The sequence below is a fragment of the Anomaloglossus baeobatrachus genome, chromosome 7, assembly GCF_048569485.1.
Source record: "Anomaloglossus baeobatrachus isolate aAnoBae1 chromosome 7, aAnoBae1.hap1, whole genome shotgun sequence".
Taxonomy (NCBI): domain Eukaryota; kingdom Metazoa; phylum Chordata; class Amphibia; order Anura; family Aromobatidae; genus Anomaloglossus; species Anomaloglossus baeobatrachus.
The window spans coordinates 55,210,134-55,232,809 of NC_134359.1; positions in this window are offsets into that span (position 1 = coordinate 55,210,134).

Genomic DNA, 22,676 nt, shown 5'->3' on the forward strand with positions numbered 1-22,676 from the left:
TTCCGACCGCTATTACCTCTGTCTCTGAGGGCGGTCCTTGGAGGTTTTGAATCCATATTTTTGCTAATATTAGAGGATCCAAAACCTTTAGTACCCTGTATTGTTAATTCTGCCGGGGCAGTTCCTTCTCTTATTTCAGACAAGTTTATTAGAATTATTAACATCTGAGCCACCTTCTGGTGTTTCATCAATATCAAAGGTTCATTTCCAAAATTTAGCATCAGTACCTTGATTTCTCCCTGATAATCTGCCTCTATTACCCCTCCCACCACTATGGCTCCTTTTAACACTAAACTAGAACTAGTGGCTATTTGACCATAATGATCGTTTGGTATATGGCAACCCAATCCTGTTGAAATTGGTTTTACCTTACCTGGGGGTACCACGACAGTTTCCAATGTACTGAGGTCTAAACCTGCTGAATAAGGTGTCGCTCTTTCTGGTGTGCCCAAACAGCTGTACCTTGCCTTGTCAACTGTTGGACTGACTTGTCTGATGGCTGCTGCTTTATCTGCTTCTGAATTAAACAAACGTTCAAGTGAGTTAGTAGGGACATGAGCATCGACATGAAATACAGTGGTCTTGGTAGATTGAATAATCCCTTCAATGTCTTGCCACACTTCCCTGACCATCTCAAACACATTTCTCTATCGTTTCATTGGGGGACACAGGACCATGGGTTATGCTGCTGTCACTAGGAGGCTGACACTAAGTAAACAGAAAAAGTTAGCTCCTCCCCAGCAGTATAACCCCTGAGCCGGAGGCGGGCTCAATCAGTTTTTTGCTTAGTGTCGTAGGAGGCTGATGTGGGCCGACTGGGCCGCCTTCAGCCACTTGATTTTTTGCGTATTTTTTTCATTTTTTCTCTGTGGTACTTTTCTGTTTCTGCAGGTATCGTACTTATCTTCCTCAGCTCTCGCAGCCCGGTGGGTACCACTCCCTAGGGTCGCAGAGGTTTGAGTCTTCGGGCCCTCGCCCCCGTCCATTCCCGCGGTACCAATCCCTGGTGTGTTCGTGCGGGGCAGAATCTTCCTGGGCACCCCTATCCGCTCTGCGGTATCACCCCAAAGGGCGCAAGGGGCTCGGCAAATAGGGACTGGACCACAGCGCGTCACGATCTGGATGGGGCCCGCAGCGCTGCTACGTTTTTTAGGGGTTTCTATCCCCACCAGGTCCACCTCCCTGCCTTCTTCAGCCGGCTCCCTGGTGCCCGCAGCCATCCCTTCTGCGAGCGGAGCACACAGGAGTATGTGCAGAGTCTCAGCCTGCACTCTAGAGCGCGCCGAGGATCAGGTAGGACACCCTCTCCTACCTTCTCCCCCTCGGGCGGCTGCAAAAATTTAGGCCCCGGTCTGGGCCTAGTCGCCGGGCACTCCCGCAACATCCGCGGAGCTCTCTAAAGACTCCTAGGCCGGGCAGATTCGGATCGCTGCTGCGGCGCGACAGCCTCAAATTTAGCCCCCGGCTTCGGCCGGGTCCGTGGGGTCCCAGGCCGCGACGACGCCGCCTCGCGGCCAGGTACGCCGGCGCTGCCTCTGCCGCGCGGCAGCGTTATAATTTACCCCCCGGCTTCGGCCGGGTCCTCGGCGTCCTAGGCCGCGCCGCCGCCGCCTCGCGGCCGGATCAGCCGGCGCTGCCTCTGCCCGCGCGGCAGCGTCATACCTTAGCCCCCGGCTTCAGCCGGGTCCTCGGCGTCCTAGGCCGCGACGCCGCCGCCTCGCGGCCGGGTCCGCCGGCGCTGCCTCTGCCGCGAGGCAGCGTCCAAATTTAGCCCCCGGCTGCGGCCTGGTACTCGGCGTCCCAGGCTGCGACGCCGCCGCCTTGCTGCCGGATCCGCCGGCGCTGCCTCTGCCCGCGCCCGCGCGGCAGCGTCATAATTTACCCCCCGGCTTCGGCCGGGTCCTCGGCGTCCTAGGCCGCGCCGCCGCCGCCTCGCGGCCGGATCAGCCGGCGCTGCCTCTGCCCGCGCGACAGCGTCATACCTTAGCCCCCGGCTTCAGCCGGGTCCTCGGCGTCCTAGGCCGCGACGCCGCCGCCTCGCGTAAAAATTTAGCCCCCGGCTTCGGCCTGGTCCTCGGCGTCCCAGGCCCGCCTCCTGCGCAGCGCTATTGGCCGCCGGCCTCTCCTTCTCCGCCCTCCGCTCTGCCCCAGGCATCATCAGGGGGGTGGGGGATATTTTTTCCCGCTCCCTCAGCGTTCATTTTATTTAAAAGACAAAAAAAAAAAACAACAAAGATTATGGCAGACTCCCGGATCTGCGGATTGCTGAGGCTGCAGCAACCTTTTTCGGGGAAAAACAAAACACACTCTTTTGGTAGTGTATATTTTTTTATATGGGGCGATTTTTTATTATAGATACGTGCACGATCTTTCATACATTGACTCCTACATTGCTTATGCGGGCACTTGTTTTTCTATCACGTTTTTTAGTACATAGCGTTTCCAGCTCGACATTTTAGTGATTTTGGGCCGGTAAGCCCAAGACTCGGTCCCCTTTTTTGTGAGTCAGTTTCAAGAAGATGTCAGTTTGCTGTTGACCCCTGCCGGCTTGTAACGCCCTGTCTCAGGCCACAACTCCCCTCGCTACGTCCCTCGGGTTCGTGCGCATGCGCCGCGTCTCCAGCCGATGCTCGGTCATACCATCCATAGGACTGGCGCAATCCCCTCGGGGAGGTGAGTCCCGTACCAGGGACCTTTTCTCCTATGCTGGAAGCGGACCCGCCAGGTCTCGTCCTTGTGGCCCCCCAGTTTCCACTTATCCCCCAGGTCCAGACCGTCCTTCCTCTGGCAGTCTTCCGACTCTGGGGTGATGGCCCAGGCTTCCACCTCCGCTGGATTCCGAGCAGGACCCGGATGTCTTGGCGCATGACGAATAGCCTGCTACAAATGGTGAGTCAAGCCGTAAGGTTACGCACAGCCCTCTTCTCTCCGTGCATGCAGGTCTCCCTTAAGACATTTGAAGCAGACCCTTATGTGCTCAGAGGACATCCAAAGCTCGCCGAGTTACCGCGGGCTCACAGACAACTACCAGACACGGAGTTGACCAGCAGTAAGTCTTGTCATTGTCTTTTTTCCCTTCTCCAAGGCGATTTCGGAGAGAAGGGGCACACTATACTGGAGTCGCTAATGATCACAGACGGCAACCAGACACGGCGTTTACCAGCGGTAAGTCGTGTTATTGTCATTTCATCCCCCCAAAGGGCTCTGGAGAAAGGGGGCATGCCTCTTTGCAGGGAACAAGGTGGGGGCCACTGCGTGATCATGGATAATCCCCGGACGTGTTTTTTCCCAGTGGTAAGTCTGTTTATTTGTCTTGCCCCTTCTCGAAGGGGGCTCCGAAAGGAAGCGACACGCTACCCTTTATGCGACCCGCCTGGGTTCCTCTGGGCTTCTCGTCACTATCGTGCCGCTCCGCAGGGACTTCCCGGACACCATACGCAGCGGTCCACGTCCCACCTATGCCGACCCAGGGCTGGGTATCCTCTTGAGTGAGTACCCTCTTTTCACAAACCTGATGTCTGCCCGCTACTCGGCCTGAACCTCTAGCATCAGTGTTCCCACCATCGAGACCTCTGACTCGGGATCAGGAACGCAGATTCGATATCTAGGAAGTCGCTGACTTTTTTTCCGACTTTCGGGAACGCCCTTTCGGAGATAGGTCGAGTCGAGTTTATCCCTAGGCTACGTCAGGGTAGGCTACTCTCCCCCCTAGGCTACGTAAGAGAAGGGTATATCCCTTTCCCGGCATCGGCCCTGATGCACCAGGTCGTTCCCTCACGCAAACCCGTCTGGAAGCCTTTATCCCTACAACAGCCATCTCCGCCTTGCAGGGCTGCGGTCCGTTCCAGCCTTTCTAAAAACGCTTACGGGGATCACTGTCCCTACGTATCCTACTCTGCAGAGCTGCTAGGCTTTCTCCGCCCAGAAACGACCGGGAGGCCCAGAGTCTCCCTTCAAGAACCATCGCCTTGAGGCTCAGACCATCATCACCCTCTAGGAAGCTACCCCTTCCTTGCTACTAGGGTAGCTGAGCTACCGGAAGGAGCCCTCCCGGACCCGGTCCGGTCCATCATCCCTCAGGCACAGTATTCGAGCCGTTCAAGGGTGGCTACTCCTCACGCAGGAGTAGTTTTTTCCCTCCTGGCACAGAGTCCCGCGTGCTTTTTGCCTCCTGCGCCCGTTTCTTCCCTTCGGTTTTTTGGCTCCTTCACAGTCTGTGGTGGTGATAGCGACGGTGCACATACCAGATTTCATCCCGGACTCTCCAACGGAGCGCACTGAGGAATGGAGACAGGAAGGTTCCGTCTTCGCGGGTGACCCGCCAATCCCCTCCTAGCGGACCAGTCTTCGCAACCATCCCTGGGAAGCTCCCTTTCCTCCTCTGGAGCTTATTATCAACCGTCACCAGCCCCCCGTGCTAGGGTTTGCTATCCCACCATTCCTCGGCGGGGTCCCGAGGGACACTCCTAGAGAGTCGTCTCTCCTTCAACATTCCGGACTTCAGAGGCAGCTGGCTAGCACAGTTACAATTTCTTCTCTAGGTCGCGGTGACCCAGCCAGGTTCCAGCCGGACCATGCCACAGCGGTGGTTACATCATCCACCAGGAAGTTGCAGAGAGTGTCATGGCAAGGGAAGAGGCCAAGAAGATCTTGCTCTGGGACGGGTCCCTTCGCTCGCTAATCTCGGCAGCACATCCCTAGCGTGGACGTTTAGACGGCCGATGTCCGCGGTAGGATGGACCTCGCGTAGGTAAAGGGCTCCAACGCGGAAATCACCAGCCAGATCTCTGGCGAAGGAAGACCTCCGGTCGTGGACCATTTTTGGCCTTCCGATCCAAATCTCAGTCAAGGGTGCTTAGAGTATGCACCTGCTCTGGACTAGATGTCGACGCCCTAGTCTGGTCGTGTAGCCTGTTCAGGCTCTCGTGTATCTGCCCGCGGCTTCCTATGATCTCGAGGGTTCTCAAGATGGACCAAGGCAGGCGATAGATCGGGAGTGACCCAGGCGAGCATAGTTTCACATCATTTACTCATCTCCTCGCAAATTCCCCGTGGCCCCTTCCAGACCGCAAAATTTTTCAGTGTCGGGGCCCCTCTATTCTACCAGGGCTCAGAAGTCCCAAGTTACATGGCCTCATCAGTGGATCCCGGATGCTGGCTCGTCAGGACTGTGGGCAAGATGATGGCAGGCATTGAAGAGGGCCGGGAATCAAGTTTCCTCGAAGATTTATTTCATCGTTCACTAGAGATGTGGGACCTGAATCCAGTGATGGGTTCGATCAAGGTTCCCCTTTTTTCTCTGCTCCCACCTGTTTTGATAGGTGGGCTCCTCGTGGCCATCGGGTTGTTACAGACGACATCAGGGCGGACAGCCCTCTTGTCGTTTTTTCCCCACTTTTCCGGCTCCGCCAGCAGGACAAGGGGGGGCTACATCCAGAACCTTTCGTTTCTGTCCAAGACACCTCGCTGTTCCTTCCAGCAGAGGACTTTGGTTTTCGGTTTTTTCGGTTCTAGGCTCCTCTCTCGGCCTAAAAGAGGCATAGTTCGTTCCAGGGCTGGTGCGAGCCCTCAGTTTTTCGTGCCTGCAGGACACCATTTTTCGGTCTCACCGACCGTCAATCCATCCTTCCACCCTTGCCCAAGAAGCGTGTGCTGGCGCCAGGGGCCAGAATTTCACATGGATCCTTTCCTCCATATGTGCAGACTATCGCATGAAGGACGGACTTCCGCCGCGGTCTACCGGGCAAGGGGCACCCTCGAACGATTGGACTCCAGTCGTCGTTTGACCAGGGCCGCTCTAGCTGACATACCTTGACTTTTTTCTACCAGGTTCACACCCAAGCTTCGGCAGAGGCCAGTCTTGGCGTAGGGTTTGCGGGTGGCATTGGCACACCTGTAACAACATTAGGCGCTTGTAGGTCTGGGTCAAGCCCAGCAAGGGGGAAGTGGCTTCCTTCCTATCTCCGGTGATGGTTTTTCTTCCCACCCAGGGACTGCTTTTGGACGTCCCATGGTCCTGTGTCCCCCAATGAAACGATAGAGAAAGAAGGATTTTTGTGTACTCACCGTAAAATCTCTTTCTCTGAGTCTTCATTGGGGGACACAGCACCCACCCTGCTTGTGTTTTTTGTTATATAGGACATGCCTGTTGCCCCAGTGCCTGTATTCCCAGGTCACTGGTCACACGAAGGATCGTCATAGTTTCTTACCTTGTTTTATTCAGGATTGTTTGGTTCTCCTCCTACTGCTTGTGCACTAAACTGATTGAGCCCGCCTCCGGCTCAGGGGTTATACTGCTGGGGAGGAGCTAACTTTTTCTGTTTACTTAGTGTCAGCCTCCTAGTGACAGCAGCATAACCCATGGTCCTGTGTCCCCCAATGAAGACTCAGAGAAAGAGATTTTACGGTGAGTACACAAAAATCCTTCTTTTGCTGTTCCTCTCCCCATTGGAACTCATATTGTTTCCTCGTTACGTTGTACAAATGAGCCAACATTTGTCCCAAATGAGGGATATGTTGTCTCCAAAAATCAAACAATCCAATATAAGACTGAGTCTCCTGTTTGGATTTAGGGACCAGAAAATTAATAATTTTCTGTCTGGCATTGGGCAAGATCTCTCTGTGCCCCTTGTTCCACTGAATCCCTAGAAATGTTACCACCTGAGACGGTCCTTGAACCTTGGCATCACTGATTTCCCATCCTTTACTCCACATATGAGCAACCAGTTTTGTCAATTGATCTTTCACACTTTGCTCCTCTTGTCCTTGTATCATTATATCATTGATATAATGTGAAATCTGCATTTCCTTATGACAAGACATAACCCCAAAGGAGAATTTTCCTTTGGCTCGATTAAGAGTCATCCATTTTAGGATATCAATTCCCAAAATATATTCTGGTATAGGTACTACCAGTACCGTATACTCCTTGATAGGTAAATTACCTATCTTTAAAGCTACCTGTGTCTGAACCCCGGTGATCACTTGACCACCTAGTCCAGCAATTTTTACTCTAGGTCCTTTTATTTTTTCTGGGTTTCCATGAATTAAAGTAGCCTCCGCCCCCGTGTCAATCAAAGCTGGGACTCTTTGAACATTTCCCCCTTTCCAATGTATGCTAAGATTGACGTATCAATAGGGGGGCTTGGCTGGCTACCTATAGTAAATCACTTCCTTCTGAACTTTCATTTACACAGACTTCAGTCTGTGCATTAGCCCTTCCTTCCGTAACCTTTGTGGCCACTGCTGCAGCCAGTTCTTCCCATGGATAAACTGACTGAAAATCTTCCCAAGACACTTTCTTTGGGGTTTTTTCCCCTTTTCCCTCTGATTTCTTTACCTTGGGGGTTTTTGAACCCCCTTCCACGTTTGTAGTGGTCACTTTCTTTGTGGATAGAACTTTCTGTTTGTACAACTTCCATAATTCTCCTGTCTCCTTTCCATCAATCCTTTCCTTATTGATCCCGGCTTTAAGCAAAGCCTGGAACATGTCTTTGCGAGACACTCGTGGGGCCTCCCCTACTGATTTCTTTTTCCAATCAGGATTGTTTGGCTTACTGTTACCAACATGGCCTCCAGGGGACGGTTTATCCCACTGTCCCATATCCTGTAACTCCCTCATCCTCCCTAGAACTACACCGATTGATCCTCCAGTCAGCGCTACAGTTAAGGTTAAAATAACTGTTTTGTATGCTGGAGGAGCATGTTTAAGCAGCCTATTTCTTATGCTGGCTGTCAATGGGTACTGGAGATAATCATCATCCATTCCCAAAAGAGGAAGAGCATTCCTCATTGCTTCTTCCTTCAGCCTTTCCATACCATCTTTTAAGGTATACCAAGGTTTATCATTGATAGGAAAGTCTGCTTCTGATGGATATTTGTCCAGAAAAGCATGGGCTAAGATCATGATTAAGTTTTGAGTACCATGCTCATTATGATCAACAAAATAATTTTTTATTGATCTCTGAATTACTGGGTTACGAGATATGGTGACAAATTTTGCCACGTCTCCGGCGTCAAAGTGCACTGCACCTCCTCCGAGATCGTGCACCCTGACCAACCAGGGAATTTCTCCTTCTCCTGGTTTTTGTCTAAACTGTGTTAAAATGCTATCAACTTCTCCCTGAGAGTAATCTTCAATGGTTACTCGATTTTTTACATGAGGAATCGTTCTCTCATTTGTGATGGCATTACCATCTTCGTCATATTGCAGATTCCCCTGACCATCCCAGACATGTTCCCGGATGATCTCATTTTCTGTCCTCTCTAGGCGCCTCCTTACTGGATTAGCCTGAATCTTCCCTTTATGGTAATCCTCCTCATCAGATGATGAAGATGAATCCCACACATCCCCATGCCAAGTATCGGGATCCCAGTTTATAGAAGCTGAGACGATACTTTTATGTACTTTGGTTTTATTTACTTTTCCTCTTCTTTTCTTGTACTTATTTTGAGCAATTTTTATGGCAGCTTTTTGTGCCACATTCTGATAATGTTCCAATTTATCCTTCAACAGTCTGGTATTACATTCCAGAACTGTTTTCAGGCAACCTAATTCTATCATCTTTTGTTCCATCTGGGAACTTTTCTTCTGCATCTTTAGATTACACTCATGCATTACACTATATGCACTTGCCAAAATCCAGATGCGCCGTCCTAAAGACACTACATCACCTGCTTTCACAGGGACACTACCGAATACATTCACAACATCAGTAGCTTCACTACCCTTAAGCTTATCCTGCCATTGTTCTGCCAATCCACAAGACACTACACCACCTGTTTTCACAGGGGCACCACTGAGTACATTCACAACATCAGTAGCTTCAATACCCTTAAGCTTGTCCTGCCATTGTTCTGCCAATCCACAAGACACTACATCACCTGTTTTCACAGGGGCACCACTGAGTACAGTCACAACATCAGTAGGTACACAACCCTTAGGCTTATTCTGCCATTGTTTGTGCCGTGCTAAAGACACTACATCACCTGTTTTCACAGGGACACCACTGAGTACATTCACAACATCAGTAGCTTCACTACCCTTAAGCTTATTCTGCCATTGTTTGTGCCGTGCTAAAGACACTACATCACCTGTTTTCACAGGGGCACCACTGAGTACATTCACAACATCAGTAGCTTCACTACCCTTAAGCTTGTCCTGCCATTGTGCTACCAATCCACAAGACACTACATCACCTGTTTTCACAGGGGCACTACTGAGTACATTCTCAACATCAGTAGCTTCACAACCCTTAAGCTTATTCTGCCATTGTTTGTGCCGTGCTAAAGACACTACATCACCTGTTTTCACAGGGACACCACTGAGTACATTCACAACATCAGTAGCTTCACAACCCTTGAGCTTATTCTGCCATTGTTCTGCCAATCCACAATTGACCAATTCATGTGCTATAAGATTGTAGGGAGCCTCAATCCAGCTCGGGATCTCCACAACAACCTCTTTAACATTATCCTTACGTTTTCTGAACATTTTGACACTATGCAAAAAGATTGAAAAAATATATCTGGAAATTTGCCAAATATATGTTTTTAACTTCTAAATTACAAAAATTTGTTAATTACTTCTTATAGAAGTAATCCTGCCGACTACGCCAATTTATGTCTTGCTAAATTCTACTAAAAAGGGGGCTGAAAGCCCGTACTTACGAAGCGCTCACTGATATCCTAATCAGGCACGAATACTAATATTCTTTATAGCAAGATACTATTTATTGTAATAGCACATGAATATAATTAATGGTACATAGGCATTTAGAACTATAATCTTATACAATAACAGAAATATGCATCAACATTACCGTTATGTTGTAGCAATCCTTTCACATCGGAGGGAACTCGAGTTAATGATAAGGAATCAACATGGCATCTTGCATCAGAGGAACAGTGCGTACGTACACTTCAATGTCCTGGAAGGTATCCCCTAACATTAAACGAGTTCGGTGTATTTTTTATAGGAAAACTTGTAGGTTGGGTTTAAATGGTCACCAGCATGTGACAGCTGAGTCATGTTCATGTAACTTGACCACAAACTGTTGTGGGCACCGGCAGCTTCCTGCACATTTCCTGCACATCCTGCCAGTTGACAACTGGCTGACCACAGTTTAACCATAGTGTTAGTGAAATATTGCAATGAGCCGTAAATTTCATATGCAAGCTTCCTTAAACCTGTCTTTAAGCTAACCACAAGTTTCCGGTAAGTGGAACTGTAAATGTTACTTCCTTATTATCTAAAAACTGCTTCAAAACCTGGTTGACATGTATTCCTTGGTCATCATTATTGGCCATCCAAAGGACATCTTTTTGATACTGAATTATTGATAGGTCAAATAATATCTGGGATCACTCCTATCTTTTATGATTATGATTCCTATCTAATCACACATTCTTTCAGTCATATCACATTGGTATCACAGAGCCTTACATGCTGTGCTCCTTCACCATCCCTCCTGGGCTCTGGCTTGAAGTGGGAGCCAGCACGGTCTCCATGCCTGGCAGGAGACCGGTCTCCATCCGCAGCCCTTCAGGATCCTGCTGGACCGGAGCACTCATCCCCAGGGACATGGCCCTGCGTCTCAGCAGCTAATTACCTGAGACGTTTATATTTGGCTTTATTGTTTGGGGAAAGTGTGCTTATTGTATTTTCTGACATTTCCGGCGGGTTCTCTAGATGTCGCCCGAGACCGCGCCGATGGTGCCTGCTCGTCGGCCTCGCCGCTCAAATTTAGGCCCCGGCTACGCCGGAGGCCTAGTTTCGTTTCACTGCCCTCGCATGTCACTCATGCAGAGGGACAGCGCGGCTCCTCCCGGCGGCCGTTCTGCACAGGGGAGGGACACTCCCCACTGCTGTGCGTGTCTCCTCCCCTGTAGGTCTCTATGGCTCTCCATCCCGCTCTTCATGCAAGTCCCACCCTCTCTCTTCGCGCCGGCGGCCATTTTCTCAGAGTTCTCTCAGCGTTGGTCTGCGTTCTGCATCCCTGCTGAGGTGCTGTGTTTGGGGGTCCGGGCTTCGGGATCTGGAGGGCACACAACACCGCTCTGCACAGCACAGCGGTCTGGTAAGCCACAACCGGCTCTGGTTGTGGACCTCTGTATATACTCTCTGGGGTTCATTCTCTGTCAGAGCCCCCACTCCAGCAGCATGTCTCACACGAGGAGCAAGGCTCCAAAGCTTTACTCTGTATGTGCTGCATGTAAGCTCCTGCTGCCTGAACCGAGCGCTTATCCACATTGTGATGCCTGCTCTACCTTGGCAGTGCCACAGCCTGGAGTCTCTCCCCCAGTGGTCTCTCAGGCTGCTCCTGCTCCTGTGGCTGAGCCCCCGGCCTGGGTAGAATCCTTTTCTAGGTCTATCTCCCAGTCTTTTGCTGAGTCCATGGGACTTCTGTCCGGGACTTCTGTCCAGGACTTTGCTGAATATGCATCAGCCCCCCTCACAGGGTGCCTCTGCTGCTAGGGCTCTCTCAGGACCGGAGCTCACAGAGGATTCATCATCAGGTCCCAGACCCCGTCCTCCTAAGAAGAGACGTAAGGTTCCCTCTCCCTCCTCCTCCCGCGGCTCTGATTCAAGAGCGGACTCGCAGGATGAGGAGGATGCCTTTACAGGGGGCTCGGAGGCTAACTCCATGTACCCCATTGATCTGTCCGAAAGTGACTCAGATCTTGGTGACTTGATTGCTTCCATTAATTCTGTTCTGGATCTTAATCCGCCAGTATCAGAGGAGCAACCCTCTCTGGCAGAAAAGCACCAGTTTACCTCGCCTAAGAGGGCAAAGAGTGTGTTCTTTAACCACTCCAGTTTTCAGGCCGCTGTGTCCAAGCCCAGGGCCTGTCCTGACAAACGCTTCCCAAAGCACGGTTCTGATGACCGTTTTCCCTTTCCACCTGAGGTGGTCAAGGAGTGGGCTCAGTCCCCAAAGGTAGACCCCCCGGTGTCTAGGCTCTCAGCCCGGACTGTTGTGTCGGTGGCTGATGGCACCTCCCTTAAGGATTCCACTGACCGCCAGATTGACCTTCTGGCCAAATCCGTATATGAAGCGACGGGGGCCTCGTTTTCCCCGACTTTTGCAGCAGTGTGGGCTCTCAAAGCCATATCTGCTTCTCTAGAGGAGATGCATTCCCTCTCCAGGGAATCTATGCCCGAAATGGTTGCCTTGACTTCCCAAGCTTCAGCTTTTTCATCCTATGCCATGTCTGCCATGCTGGAGGCTTCTCACCGCACTGCGGTGGCTTCGGCTAATTCACTCGCTATCCGCAGGATCTTGTGGCTTCGAGAGTGGAAGGCAGATGCTTCTTCAAAGAAGTACCTTGCTGGGCTCCCTTTTGCTGGGTCCCGGCTGTTCGGAGAACAGCTGGATGAAATTATTAAGGAAGCTACTGGCGGGAAGAGTACTTCCATGCCACAAACCAAAGCCAGGAAACCTGCCCAGGGTAGGAATCAGTCGAGGTTTCGCTCCTTTCGTTCCTCCAACTGGTCGTCCTCTAAGCCTTCGGCCTCGTCCACTAACTCAGCCAAGGACCAGAAATCCAACTGGCGCCCAAAAGCGCGTCCATAGAAGGCGGCAGGAGGTGCTGCCACTAAGGCAGCCTCCTCGTGACTCTCTGCCCGCTCCAGCAATGTCCTTGGTCGGTGGCAGGCTCTCCCAGTTTGGCGAAGCTTGGTTTCAACACGTCTCCGATCAGTGGGTGAGAGATATCATCTCCCACGGCTACAGGATAGAATTTTCTTCCAGTCCGCCAAACAGATTTTTTCTCTCAACCCCCCCTGCTCCAAGGCCGCCGCCTTCTCACAGGCCGCTGACATATGCACCCAGTGGTTGAGGATCAATAGATATTTCTGTCAATTCTGGAAAAGTGGTTCACAGCACCCACTGTGCTGGAAAAGTGATTCACAGCACCCATTGTGCTGGCATATGCACCCAAGGGTTGAGACTCAATAAGCATTTAACAATTGAATCGGAACCTTTATTGTGCTGTCATATGCATGATTCTAGTGTTCGGATTCTGTAAAAGTGATTCACAGCACCTATTGTGCTGGAAAAATTATTCACAGCACCTATTGTGCTGGCATATGCACCCAGTGGTTGAGATTTAATAGACATTTTTGTCAGATCTGGAAAAGCGGTTCACAGCACCTATTGTGCTGGAAAAGTGATTCACAGCACCTATTGTGCTGGCATATGCACCCAGTGGTTGAGATTCAATAGACATTTAATAATGCAATCGGAACCTTCATTGTGCTGGCACATGTATGATTCCACTGCTCGGATTCTGGAAAAATGATTCACAGCACCTATTGTGCTGGATATGCACCCAGTTTTGAGATTCAATAGCTATTTCTGTCATTTCTGGAAAAGCAGTTCACAGCACCTATTGTGCTGGAAAAGTGATTCACAACACCTATTGTGCTGGCATATGCACCCAGTGGTTGTGATTAAATAGACATTTAACGCAATTTTAAAAATAAGAATATCCATTCCCTAATTTATAAAATTAAATTCTTGATCTACCCACACTGACATACATTATAACAATATTATTACATGTTAGTAGTGCAGGCATACTCAGATCATTTTTTTTAAAAGTTCTCATGATTTTATGTATTAAGTTTTAGGAGTTAATATATGATTTATATGATTATATTATCACATGTGTTTTTAAATAATGTTTTTAAGGCGAAGAGTCTTTTTGAAAAATCCTTTTTAAATATCTTTTATTAGCTTTTATATTATTGTTGAAGGGCTGGTTGTGATACATTAAGGGTTAACATTTCAATTAATTTGGTGCTGACCAATGGAATCGTACCTGTCCCTTTAAATAGTACTCTCCACATTCCGTTTTTTATATCCACCTGATGAAGATATTGTGTATATCGAAACGCGTTGTGGCTGATAGAAAACAATAAATTCTAAAAAAAATTAATCTAATACTGTGGCCTCCTTAGCGCTCTATCAGACCGTGCTTCTATACTTTACTGCTGATCTTCCCCCCTGTGGGTTCACGGCAAGAGCTGCTTGATACGGAGGTCAGATTACCAGAGACGCCCAGTGATCTGTCATGTGACCAGCTCTTCAGGAATTTGCTTCCCTGGATGGACATCGTGGGCTAACAGGTTAGAAGATTACTGACTCCCGCCTTATACCGTGGTTGTGCGAGGGCTGCACAACCACATCAGGTGAGCAGTTTCTTTTTCTCCTCCTCACCGCTATTTCCCAGAACCTTCACATGCGCTCCCTTGTTTAATTTTTTATTCTCACAGGCCGTGGCATCCTTGCAGGCCAACGGAGTAATTGTACCGGTGCCCGCCTGGGAACGGTTCAGAGGTGTCTACTCAAATCTCTTCCTAGTCCCCAAAAAGGACGGTACTTTCCGGCCCATCTTGGATCTCAAGCTTCTCAACAAGCATGTTCAGGTGCGGCACTTTCGCATGGAGTCTCTGCGATCAGTCATTGCCTCAATGACCCAAGGGGATTTCCTGGCGTCCATCGACATCAGAGATGCCTATCTGCATGTGCCAATTGCAGTCTCACACCAGCGTTGGTTACGTTTTGCAATAGGAGAAGATCATTTCCAATTTGTGGCTCTCCCCTTCGGGTTAGCCACAGCCCCTCGGGTATTCACCAAGGTCATGGCAGCAGTGGTTGCGGTTCTGCACCTCCAGGGGTTGGCAGTGATCCCTTACCTGGACGACCTTCTAGTCAAGGCTTCATCCAGCGCAGACTGTCAGCGGAGTGTCTCGCTCACTCTCGCCACTCTAGCCCAATTCGGGTGGCTGGTCAATCTTCCCAAATCCACTCTGACTCCGACCCAGAGTCTCACGTACCTAGGGATGCAGTTCGAGACTTTGCCGGCACTTGTGAAGTTGCCCTTAGTCAAACAGCAGTCCCTCCAACTAGCAGTGCGCTCTCTGCTGAGGCCCCGCCGTTATACCCTCAGGCGTCTGATGCAGGTGCTGGGTCAAATGGTGGCGTCAATGGAAGCTGTCCCCTTTGCCCAGTTCCATCTGCGCCCCCTGCAGCTGGACATTCTCCGCTGTTGGGACAAGCGGCCTTCCTCCTTACACAGGCTAGTGGCTCTGTCGCCACAGACCAGGAGCTCTCTTCAGTGGTGGCTTCAGCCCCTCTCTCTGTCCCAGGGGCGCTACTTCCTGGCCCCATCCTGGGTGATCCTCACCACGGATGCCAGTCTATCCGGCTGGGGAGCGGTATGTCTCCACCACAGAGCGCAGGGCACTTGGACTCCGTCTGAGTCAGCCCTTTCAATCAATGTGCTGGAAACCAGAGCCGTGCTGCTAGCTCTTCTAGCTTTTCACCACCTGTTGGCGGGCAAGCACATTCGAGTCCAGTCAGACAACGCGACAGCAGTTGCCTACATCAATCACCAAGGCGGGACACGCAGCCGCCTGGCAATGTTGGAGGTACAGCGCATCCTTCAATGGGTGGAGGACTCCAAGTCCACCATATCCGCAGTCCACATCCCAGGCGTGGAAAACTGGGAGGCAGATTATATCAGCCGTCAAACCGTGGACGGTGGCGAGTGGTCCCTGCACCCGGCAGTGTTTCAGTCAATCTTCCGCAAATGGGGCACTCCGGACGTGGACCTAATGGCATCCCGTCACAACAACAAAGTTCCTGTTTACGTGGCTCGCTCCCACGATCCTCAGGCATTCGCCGCGGACGGTCTGGTTCAAGACTGGTCCCAGTTTCATCTGTCCTACGTGTTTCCCCCTCTAGCTCTCTTGCCCAGAGTCCTGCGCAAGATCAGAATGGAGGGCCATCGAGTCATCCTCATTGCACCGGACTGGCCCAGGCGAGCTTGGTATCCAGACCTGCTCCATCTGGCCGTAGAGATGCCGTGGCATCTCCCGGACCGTCCAGACCTTCTCTCGCAAGGTCCGTTTTTCCGCCCGAATTCTGCGGCTCTCAAATTGACGGCATGGCTCTTGAGTCCTGGATTTTGACGGCTTCTGGTATTCCTCCTGAAGTCATCTCCACTATGACTCAGGCCCGTAAGTCTTCTTCCGCTAAGATCTATCACAGGACTTGGAGAATTTTCCTATCCTGGTGTCGCTCTACCGACCATCCTCCTTGGCCTTTCTCCTTGCCGACCCTTCTGTCTTTTCTACAGTCCGGTCTGCAGCTAGGTCTGTCCCTCAACTCTCTCAAGGGACAAGTCTCAGCTCTGTCTGTTCTGTTCCAGCGGCGTCTCGCTCGGCTGGCTCAGGTCCGCACCTTCATGCAGGGCGCGTCTCACATCATTCCGCCTTACCGGCGGCCCTTGCATCCCTGGGACCTTAATTTGGTTCTCACGGTTTTGCAGAAACCCCCCTTTGAGCCTCTTAGGGAAGTTTCCTTGTATCGTCTTTCACAGAAAGTGGCCTTTCTGGTGGCCATTACTTCCCTCAGGAGAGTCTCTGATTTGGCTGCGCTCTCTTCGGAGTCACCTTTTTTGGTTTTTCATCAAGACAAGGTGGTTCTCCGTCCGACTCCGGACTTTCTTCCTAAGGTGGTCTCTCCTTTCCACCTTAACCAGGACATTACCCTACCTTCCTTTTGTCCGGCTCCTGTTCATCGCTTTGAAAAAGCGCTGCATACTCTGGATCTGGTGCGTTGCTCCGGATCTATGTGTCTCGCACCGCTGCACTTAGGCGGTGCACTTCTCTTTTTGTGCTAACCACAGGTCAGCGCAAGGGTCTCTCTGCTTCTAAGCCGACCTTAGCCCGTTGGATTAGATCGACCATTTCGGACGCCTACCAGAGTACTCAGGTGCCTCCCCCGCCGGGGATCAAGGCACATTCGACCAGAGCTGTCGGTGCCTCTTGGGCTTTTAGGCACCAGGCTACGGCTCAACAAGTCTGTCAGGCTGCCACTTGGACTTAGCTGCATACCTTTTCGAAGCACTACCAAGTGCATGCTCATGCTTCGGCAGATGCGAGCTTGGGCAGACGCATCCTTCAGGCAGCTGTCGCCCATTTGTGAAGTTAGGTTCTGCCTACTTCTTAGTTTATTCTGTTTATTTCCCACCCAGGGACTGCTTTGGAACGTCCCATGGTCTGGGTCTCCCAAAGGAACGATAAAGAATAAGAGAATTTTGTTTACTTACCGTAAATTCTTTTTCTTATAATTCCGTATTGGGAGACCCAGCACCCTCCCTGTTGCCTGTTGGCAATTTTTTCTTGTTCTGCGTGTTCTCACCGGCTGTTGTCGTGGACAGAGTCTCCGGTTGTTCCGGCTCTTTCTCTGTTCTACTTGTGGGTGGCTATTCTCCTTCAGCTTTTGCACTAAACTGGCTGGGTCAGCTCAACAGGGGGTGTATAAGCTCAGAGGGAGCAGCTACACTTTTTAGCGTAGTACTTTGTGTGTCCTCCGGAGGCAGAAGCTAAACACCCATGGTCTGGGTCTCCCAATACGGAACTATAAGGAAAAGAATTTACGGTAAGTAAACGAAATTATCTTTTTCTCTGACGCCCCATTGGGGGACACAGGACCATGGGTGTTATGCTGCCTACCCATAGGAGGACACTAAGTAGTTGCAAAAAGCATTAGCTCCTCCTCTGCAGTATACACCCCCTGGCCGGGCCAGTCAACCTCAGTTTTAGCTTAGTGTCTATAGGAGGCACATCCTTTCAAGGTTTTGTTATTTTTGAGGACGACGGTTTCCTTTAGGGACCGATCTCCCAATACCATCAACGAGCGGGAACGCAGAGTGTTGCCTCCACGTACCCCCTCCTGCGATGCTGGATCCTGGGCTGCCTTTTACTGGACGACAGGTTCCACAGACACCGATTTTCCAGGGTAGAGGCACAATTCCTCAGCCCCTCTTTGCAGGCTCTGAGTTGATACATTGCACCTGTGTGGCCGGACACAGCAGGCTGACTCTGCTATTTCCACTGCCTGGACTGAGGCAGTGTTAAGGTGAGATCCCCCCTGACTGGTTTCCCAGACAAAGGGAGAAAGACGGTGCAGGGAAGGCTCCCAGGGCTACAGAATTTACAGTTTTTTTATTCCCACCATAGCTGCATGCTGGCTGGAGGAGAGGAAAGTCCCTTGCGGATTGCAGGGAATCCTGCAGAGATAATCTAACGGTGGCGGGGGAGGGCTCCCAGGGCTCATAAACTCAGTGTTTATTCCCTCTAGCTACGTGCAGGCTGTAGGAGGGGGAGGCCCTTGCTGATTGCAGGGACTCCTGCAGAGATAATCTACTGGTAGCTGTGTGCTGACTCAGAAGCTCCCTTCCTGACGTTTTTTACTACCGACAGCAGGGGGGCACACTGACTTCTTCTTGGCGCTCTTTTAGCGCTAAGCCCCGTGAGCCGCGATAAGCCCCGCCAGGAAAACGCGCAAAGATCTCCACAGATCCTCCTTACTGAGGATGCAGGGCCATCGGCTGATTCTGGTGAGGTACTCCGAAGCAAATACAATCCTTGCTTCCCACTGCTTCACTTGTAGCTCTGCATATCATTGCTCCCCCTCCTGGCATACTCCTATTAGGAATATGCAGAACTCTAAGGGTACTAAGAGTGCGAAGACTCACATAGTCTATTCAGCCTGCACTGCCTGCCACGCTGAGCTACCACGTAAACACACCTCTTCTCTCTGTGAGTTCTGTGCCCCTATAGCCCCCCAAGATCCCACCGCCGCAACTGTCAGCCCAGATCCTAGGGCTCCCAGCCCACCGGAATCGGCACAGTTTCTGTCCGAATCCATGGAAAAACTGTCACAGAACCTGGTGCTGGCTATGCAGTGTCTTCCTCCACACCCTTCTGGGCCCCTGGACGGAACGCAGCCTGAGGATACCCCTATGGAGGATTCTTCTGAGGTAATCCGGGCCCATGCTTCACCGGTTCCAGGGATCAGGAAAAGAGCACACGGCCGGGTGTCTCCAGCACTCTCTCATGGCCCCCATGGCTCTCCCTTGGGAGTACACAGGGCAGGCTCTCCCACACGCTCCACGGCTTCTGAAGAGATGATCAAACTGCAATAGACTCCCTTACAGCAGCAATCAACCAAACTCTGCATGTGCAGGATCCCCCATCCACTACCACTGACCATGTGGTCTACTTTAAGAGGTCGAGGAAACCCCAAAAGGTTTTCGCTGATCACCCAGAGTTTCAGGATATCCTCATAAAGCAAAGGGAGAAGCCTGACAGGCGCTTCGGTAACCGTAAACTCATGGAGTCCTGGTACCCTTTCGCCTCACCTGCCTCTAAGGGCTGGGCCGATCCGCCCTCGGTCGACTTCCCCACCCCGGTCTCCTGCCTTGCTACAAAGACGCTCCTGTCTTTACCCGATGGTTCCTCCATCAAGGACTCGACAGACAGACAGGTGGAGCACCTCGCCCGCTCTGCCTTTTGAGGCTGCGGGTTCCTCCCTCTTGCCCTCCTTTGCCTCTGTGTGGGTCGCAAAGGCGATCTCGGTCTGGGCAGAATCCCTTAACACTTCGCTTGAGGAATCCCAGTTCCTTCATACCGTTCACAGAGGTAACATCTCAAATTGCCTCTGCGGCGGAGTACCTCATGCAGGCCTCCATTGATGCTGCTACCTGCGCAGATTTTGCCGCCTCAAATACCATAGCCATCCGTAAGAGCTCTCTGGCTCCGACAATGGCGAGCGGACTCTGCTTCCAAGAAGTCTCTCACGGGCCTTCCCTTTTTTCCACACCGATTGTTTGGCGAACGTCTGGACAAGCTCATTTCTGACGCCACGGGAGGAAAAAGTACCTCTCTTCTCCAGCTGAAGCCCAGGACGACCTTCACCAGACGTCCACAGTCCTCGTTCCGCTCCTTTCGGAACTCATTTGGTTGGTCGACATCCCGCTCTGCCCCCGCCACTAGCCGCGGACTACGCAGGGACCGACCTTCTCAGCTGTCCCCGAAACCCACTTCGTCATGGCAGCCTAGACCGAAACAGTCCAGGACTAGGGAGACTCGTCCACTCATGACTCCTTTGGTGCTCCGGAAGACACACTCATTGTAGGAGGTCGACTGCGGCTCTTTCAACACATGTGGGATGCTGCCTCAGACGACAAATGGGTGCAAGACCTTGTGTCTTCCGGTTACCACATAGAAATTTGGACCAGACCCCCGAGTCGGTTCCTTCTCTCAAACCCCCCAAAGACTCGAAAATGACGTGAGGCTTTTTTCTCAGCAATCCACTCACTCCAAACAGCAGGAGTGATAATACCCGTCCCGGACGACGAGAAGTTCAGGGGTTTTTATTCCAACCTCTTTGTGGTCCCCAAAAAGGATGGGTCAGTTCGACCCATCCTGGACCTCAAACACCTGAACAAACATGTGCACGTACGGAGATTCAGAATAGAGTCCCTAAGGTCCATTATTGCATCCATGGTCGAAGGGGAATTCCTCGCCTCCATAAATATCAAGGACGCATACCTGCACATACCCATCGCTACAGATCACCAAAAATTCCTCCACTTCTCAGTTCAGGACTCCCATTTTAAATTCGTAGCCCTACCCTTCGGCCTTGCCACCGCACCAAGGGTCTTCACCAAAGTCATGGCGGCCGCCATGAGCGTCCTTCACGCCAGGGGAGTAGTGGTTCTCCCTTACTTGGACGACCTCCTCATCAAGGCCCCATCCTACCGCGATTGCTCAACCAGCGTACAGATCACCATGGACACCCTATCCCGCTTAGGGTGGCTACTGAATCTAGACAAATAATCCCCGGTCCCAGCACGATCCATCACCTTCCTGGGCATGTCCCTGGACACCCGTCGGGGCTTGATCTATCTCCCTCAGGACAAGGCGATCGCTCTTCGACAAGCGGTACGCTGCCTTCTACGTCCTCCGTCTCGCTCCATTCGATTCAGCATGAAGGTGCTCGGCAGGATGGTGGCGGCGATGGAGGCAGTACCTCCGCCCACTGCAGCTAGCCCTTCTAGCTGCCTGGGACAAGATCCCCTTTTCCCTGGACAAACATCTTCACCTGACGTCTTCAGTCAGATATGCACTCCGCTGGTGGCTTCGGTCCTCATCCCTATCGAAGGGGAGCTCTTTTCTCCCAGTGAACTGGCTGGTCCTGACCATGGATGCCAGTCTCCTAGGCTGGGGAGCAGTGTACCGGCACCACACTGCTCAAGGACGTTGGACGCCCCAGGAGTCTTCCCTACCCATAAACATCCTGGAAATCTGCGCGATCTTCATCACGCTCAGGGCGTTCTGCCCTCTGCTAGCGGGTCGTCAGATTCGAGTCCAATCGGACAATGCGACAGCTGTAGCCTATATCAATCAGCAGGGGGGCACCCGCAGCAAAGCGGCTTATCTCGAGGCCCACAAGATCCTCAGCTGGGCCGAGTCGACGGGGTCAGTGATATCAGTAGTACAACATACCGGGGGTAGAGAACTGGGCAGCAGACTTTCTAAGTCGCCAAGGCCTGGCCGCCGGAGAATGGTCTCTCCACCCAGAAGTGTTTCTACACATCTGCACTCGCTGGGACACAGCAGACGTGGATCTAATGGCCTCAAGGTTGAACGCAAAGGTACCCGCATTCATAGCCAGGTCACGCGACCCGCAGTCCATCGGAGCGGATGCTCTAGTCTGCTCCTGGCACCACTTCCGCCTGCCTTAAATATTTCCACCTCTACCCCTGCTGCCGCGGGTAATCAGGAAGATCAAGGCAGAGGGAGTCCCGGTGATACTGATAGCACCGGACTGGCCCAGGAGCGCCTGGTACGCCGAATTAGTACAAATGCTCGCAGACGTACCGTGGCGCCTTCCAGACATCCCAGACTTGCTGACCCAAGGACAAAGAGGAACGGAGTCTTTAAAATTCGCTATAGTAATGAGCCCATACAAGCAAAGTGATGTAAAAATTATATATTTTATTATAAAGTGCTGTTGGGTACAAAAATACATGAATAAATAAAGGACCAAGGGAACGGTGCTGAAGGGGAAAGAACCCCACGTGTCCCAGAGAGGAAAGAGGAAAGTTCCTCAGCAGGGATCTTTATAGAAGGTTACTGAGGGGTGGCTGATACCAGAGAGTGAGGCTGTAGCCCAAATGATATGACCAAATTACAAAATGTACAAGTATTTTCCCTGATGCAAGTAGCACCACTCACCTCCTCAAATCTATGCAGATCACTGCACCACCGGGGTAACCACGTGGGGACCAACGTCTCAACACGTGTTTCGCGTGTAGCTTCGTCGGAAAATACTTGTACATTTTGTAATTTGGTCATATCATTTGGGCTACAGCCTCACTCTCTGGTATCAGCCACCCCTCAGTAACCTTCTATAAAGATCCCTGCTGAGGAACTTTCCTCTTTCCTCTCTGGGACACGTGGGGTTCTTTCCCCTTCAGCACCGTTCCCTTGGTCCTTTATTTATTCATGTATTTTTGTACCCAACAGCACTTTATAATAAAATATATAATTTTTACATCACTTTGCTTGTATGGGCTCATTACTATAGCGAATTTTAAAGACTCCGTTCCTCTTTGTCCTCATGATAATATGAGTTGTTGCTAATGACTGTTATGGTGATTTTCCATACGCCTGCATGTCTCAATTGCTGACCCAAGGGCCCATTTCCCATCAGAACTCCAGAGCCCTGAAGCTGACGGCATGGCCATTGAGACCTGGGTATTAACAAGAGCGGGATTCTCCCCCGCGGTTATCTCCACCATGATCAGCGCCC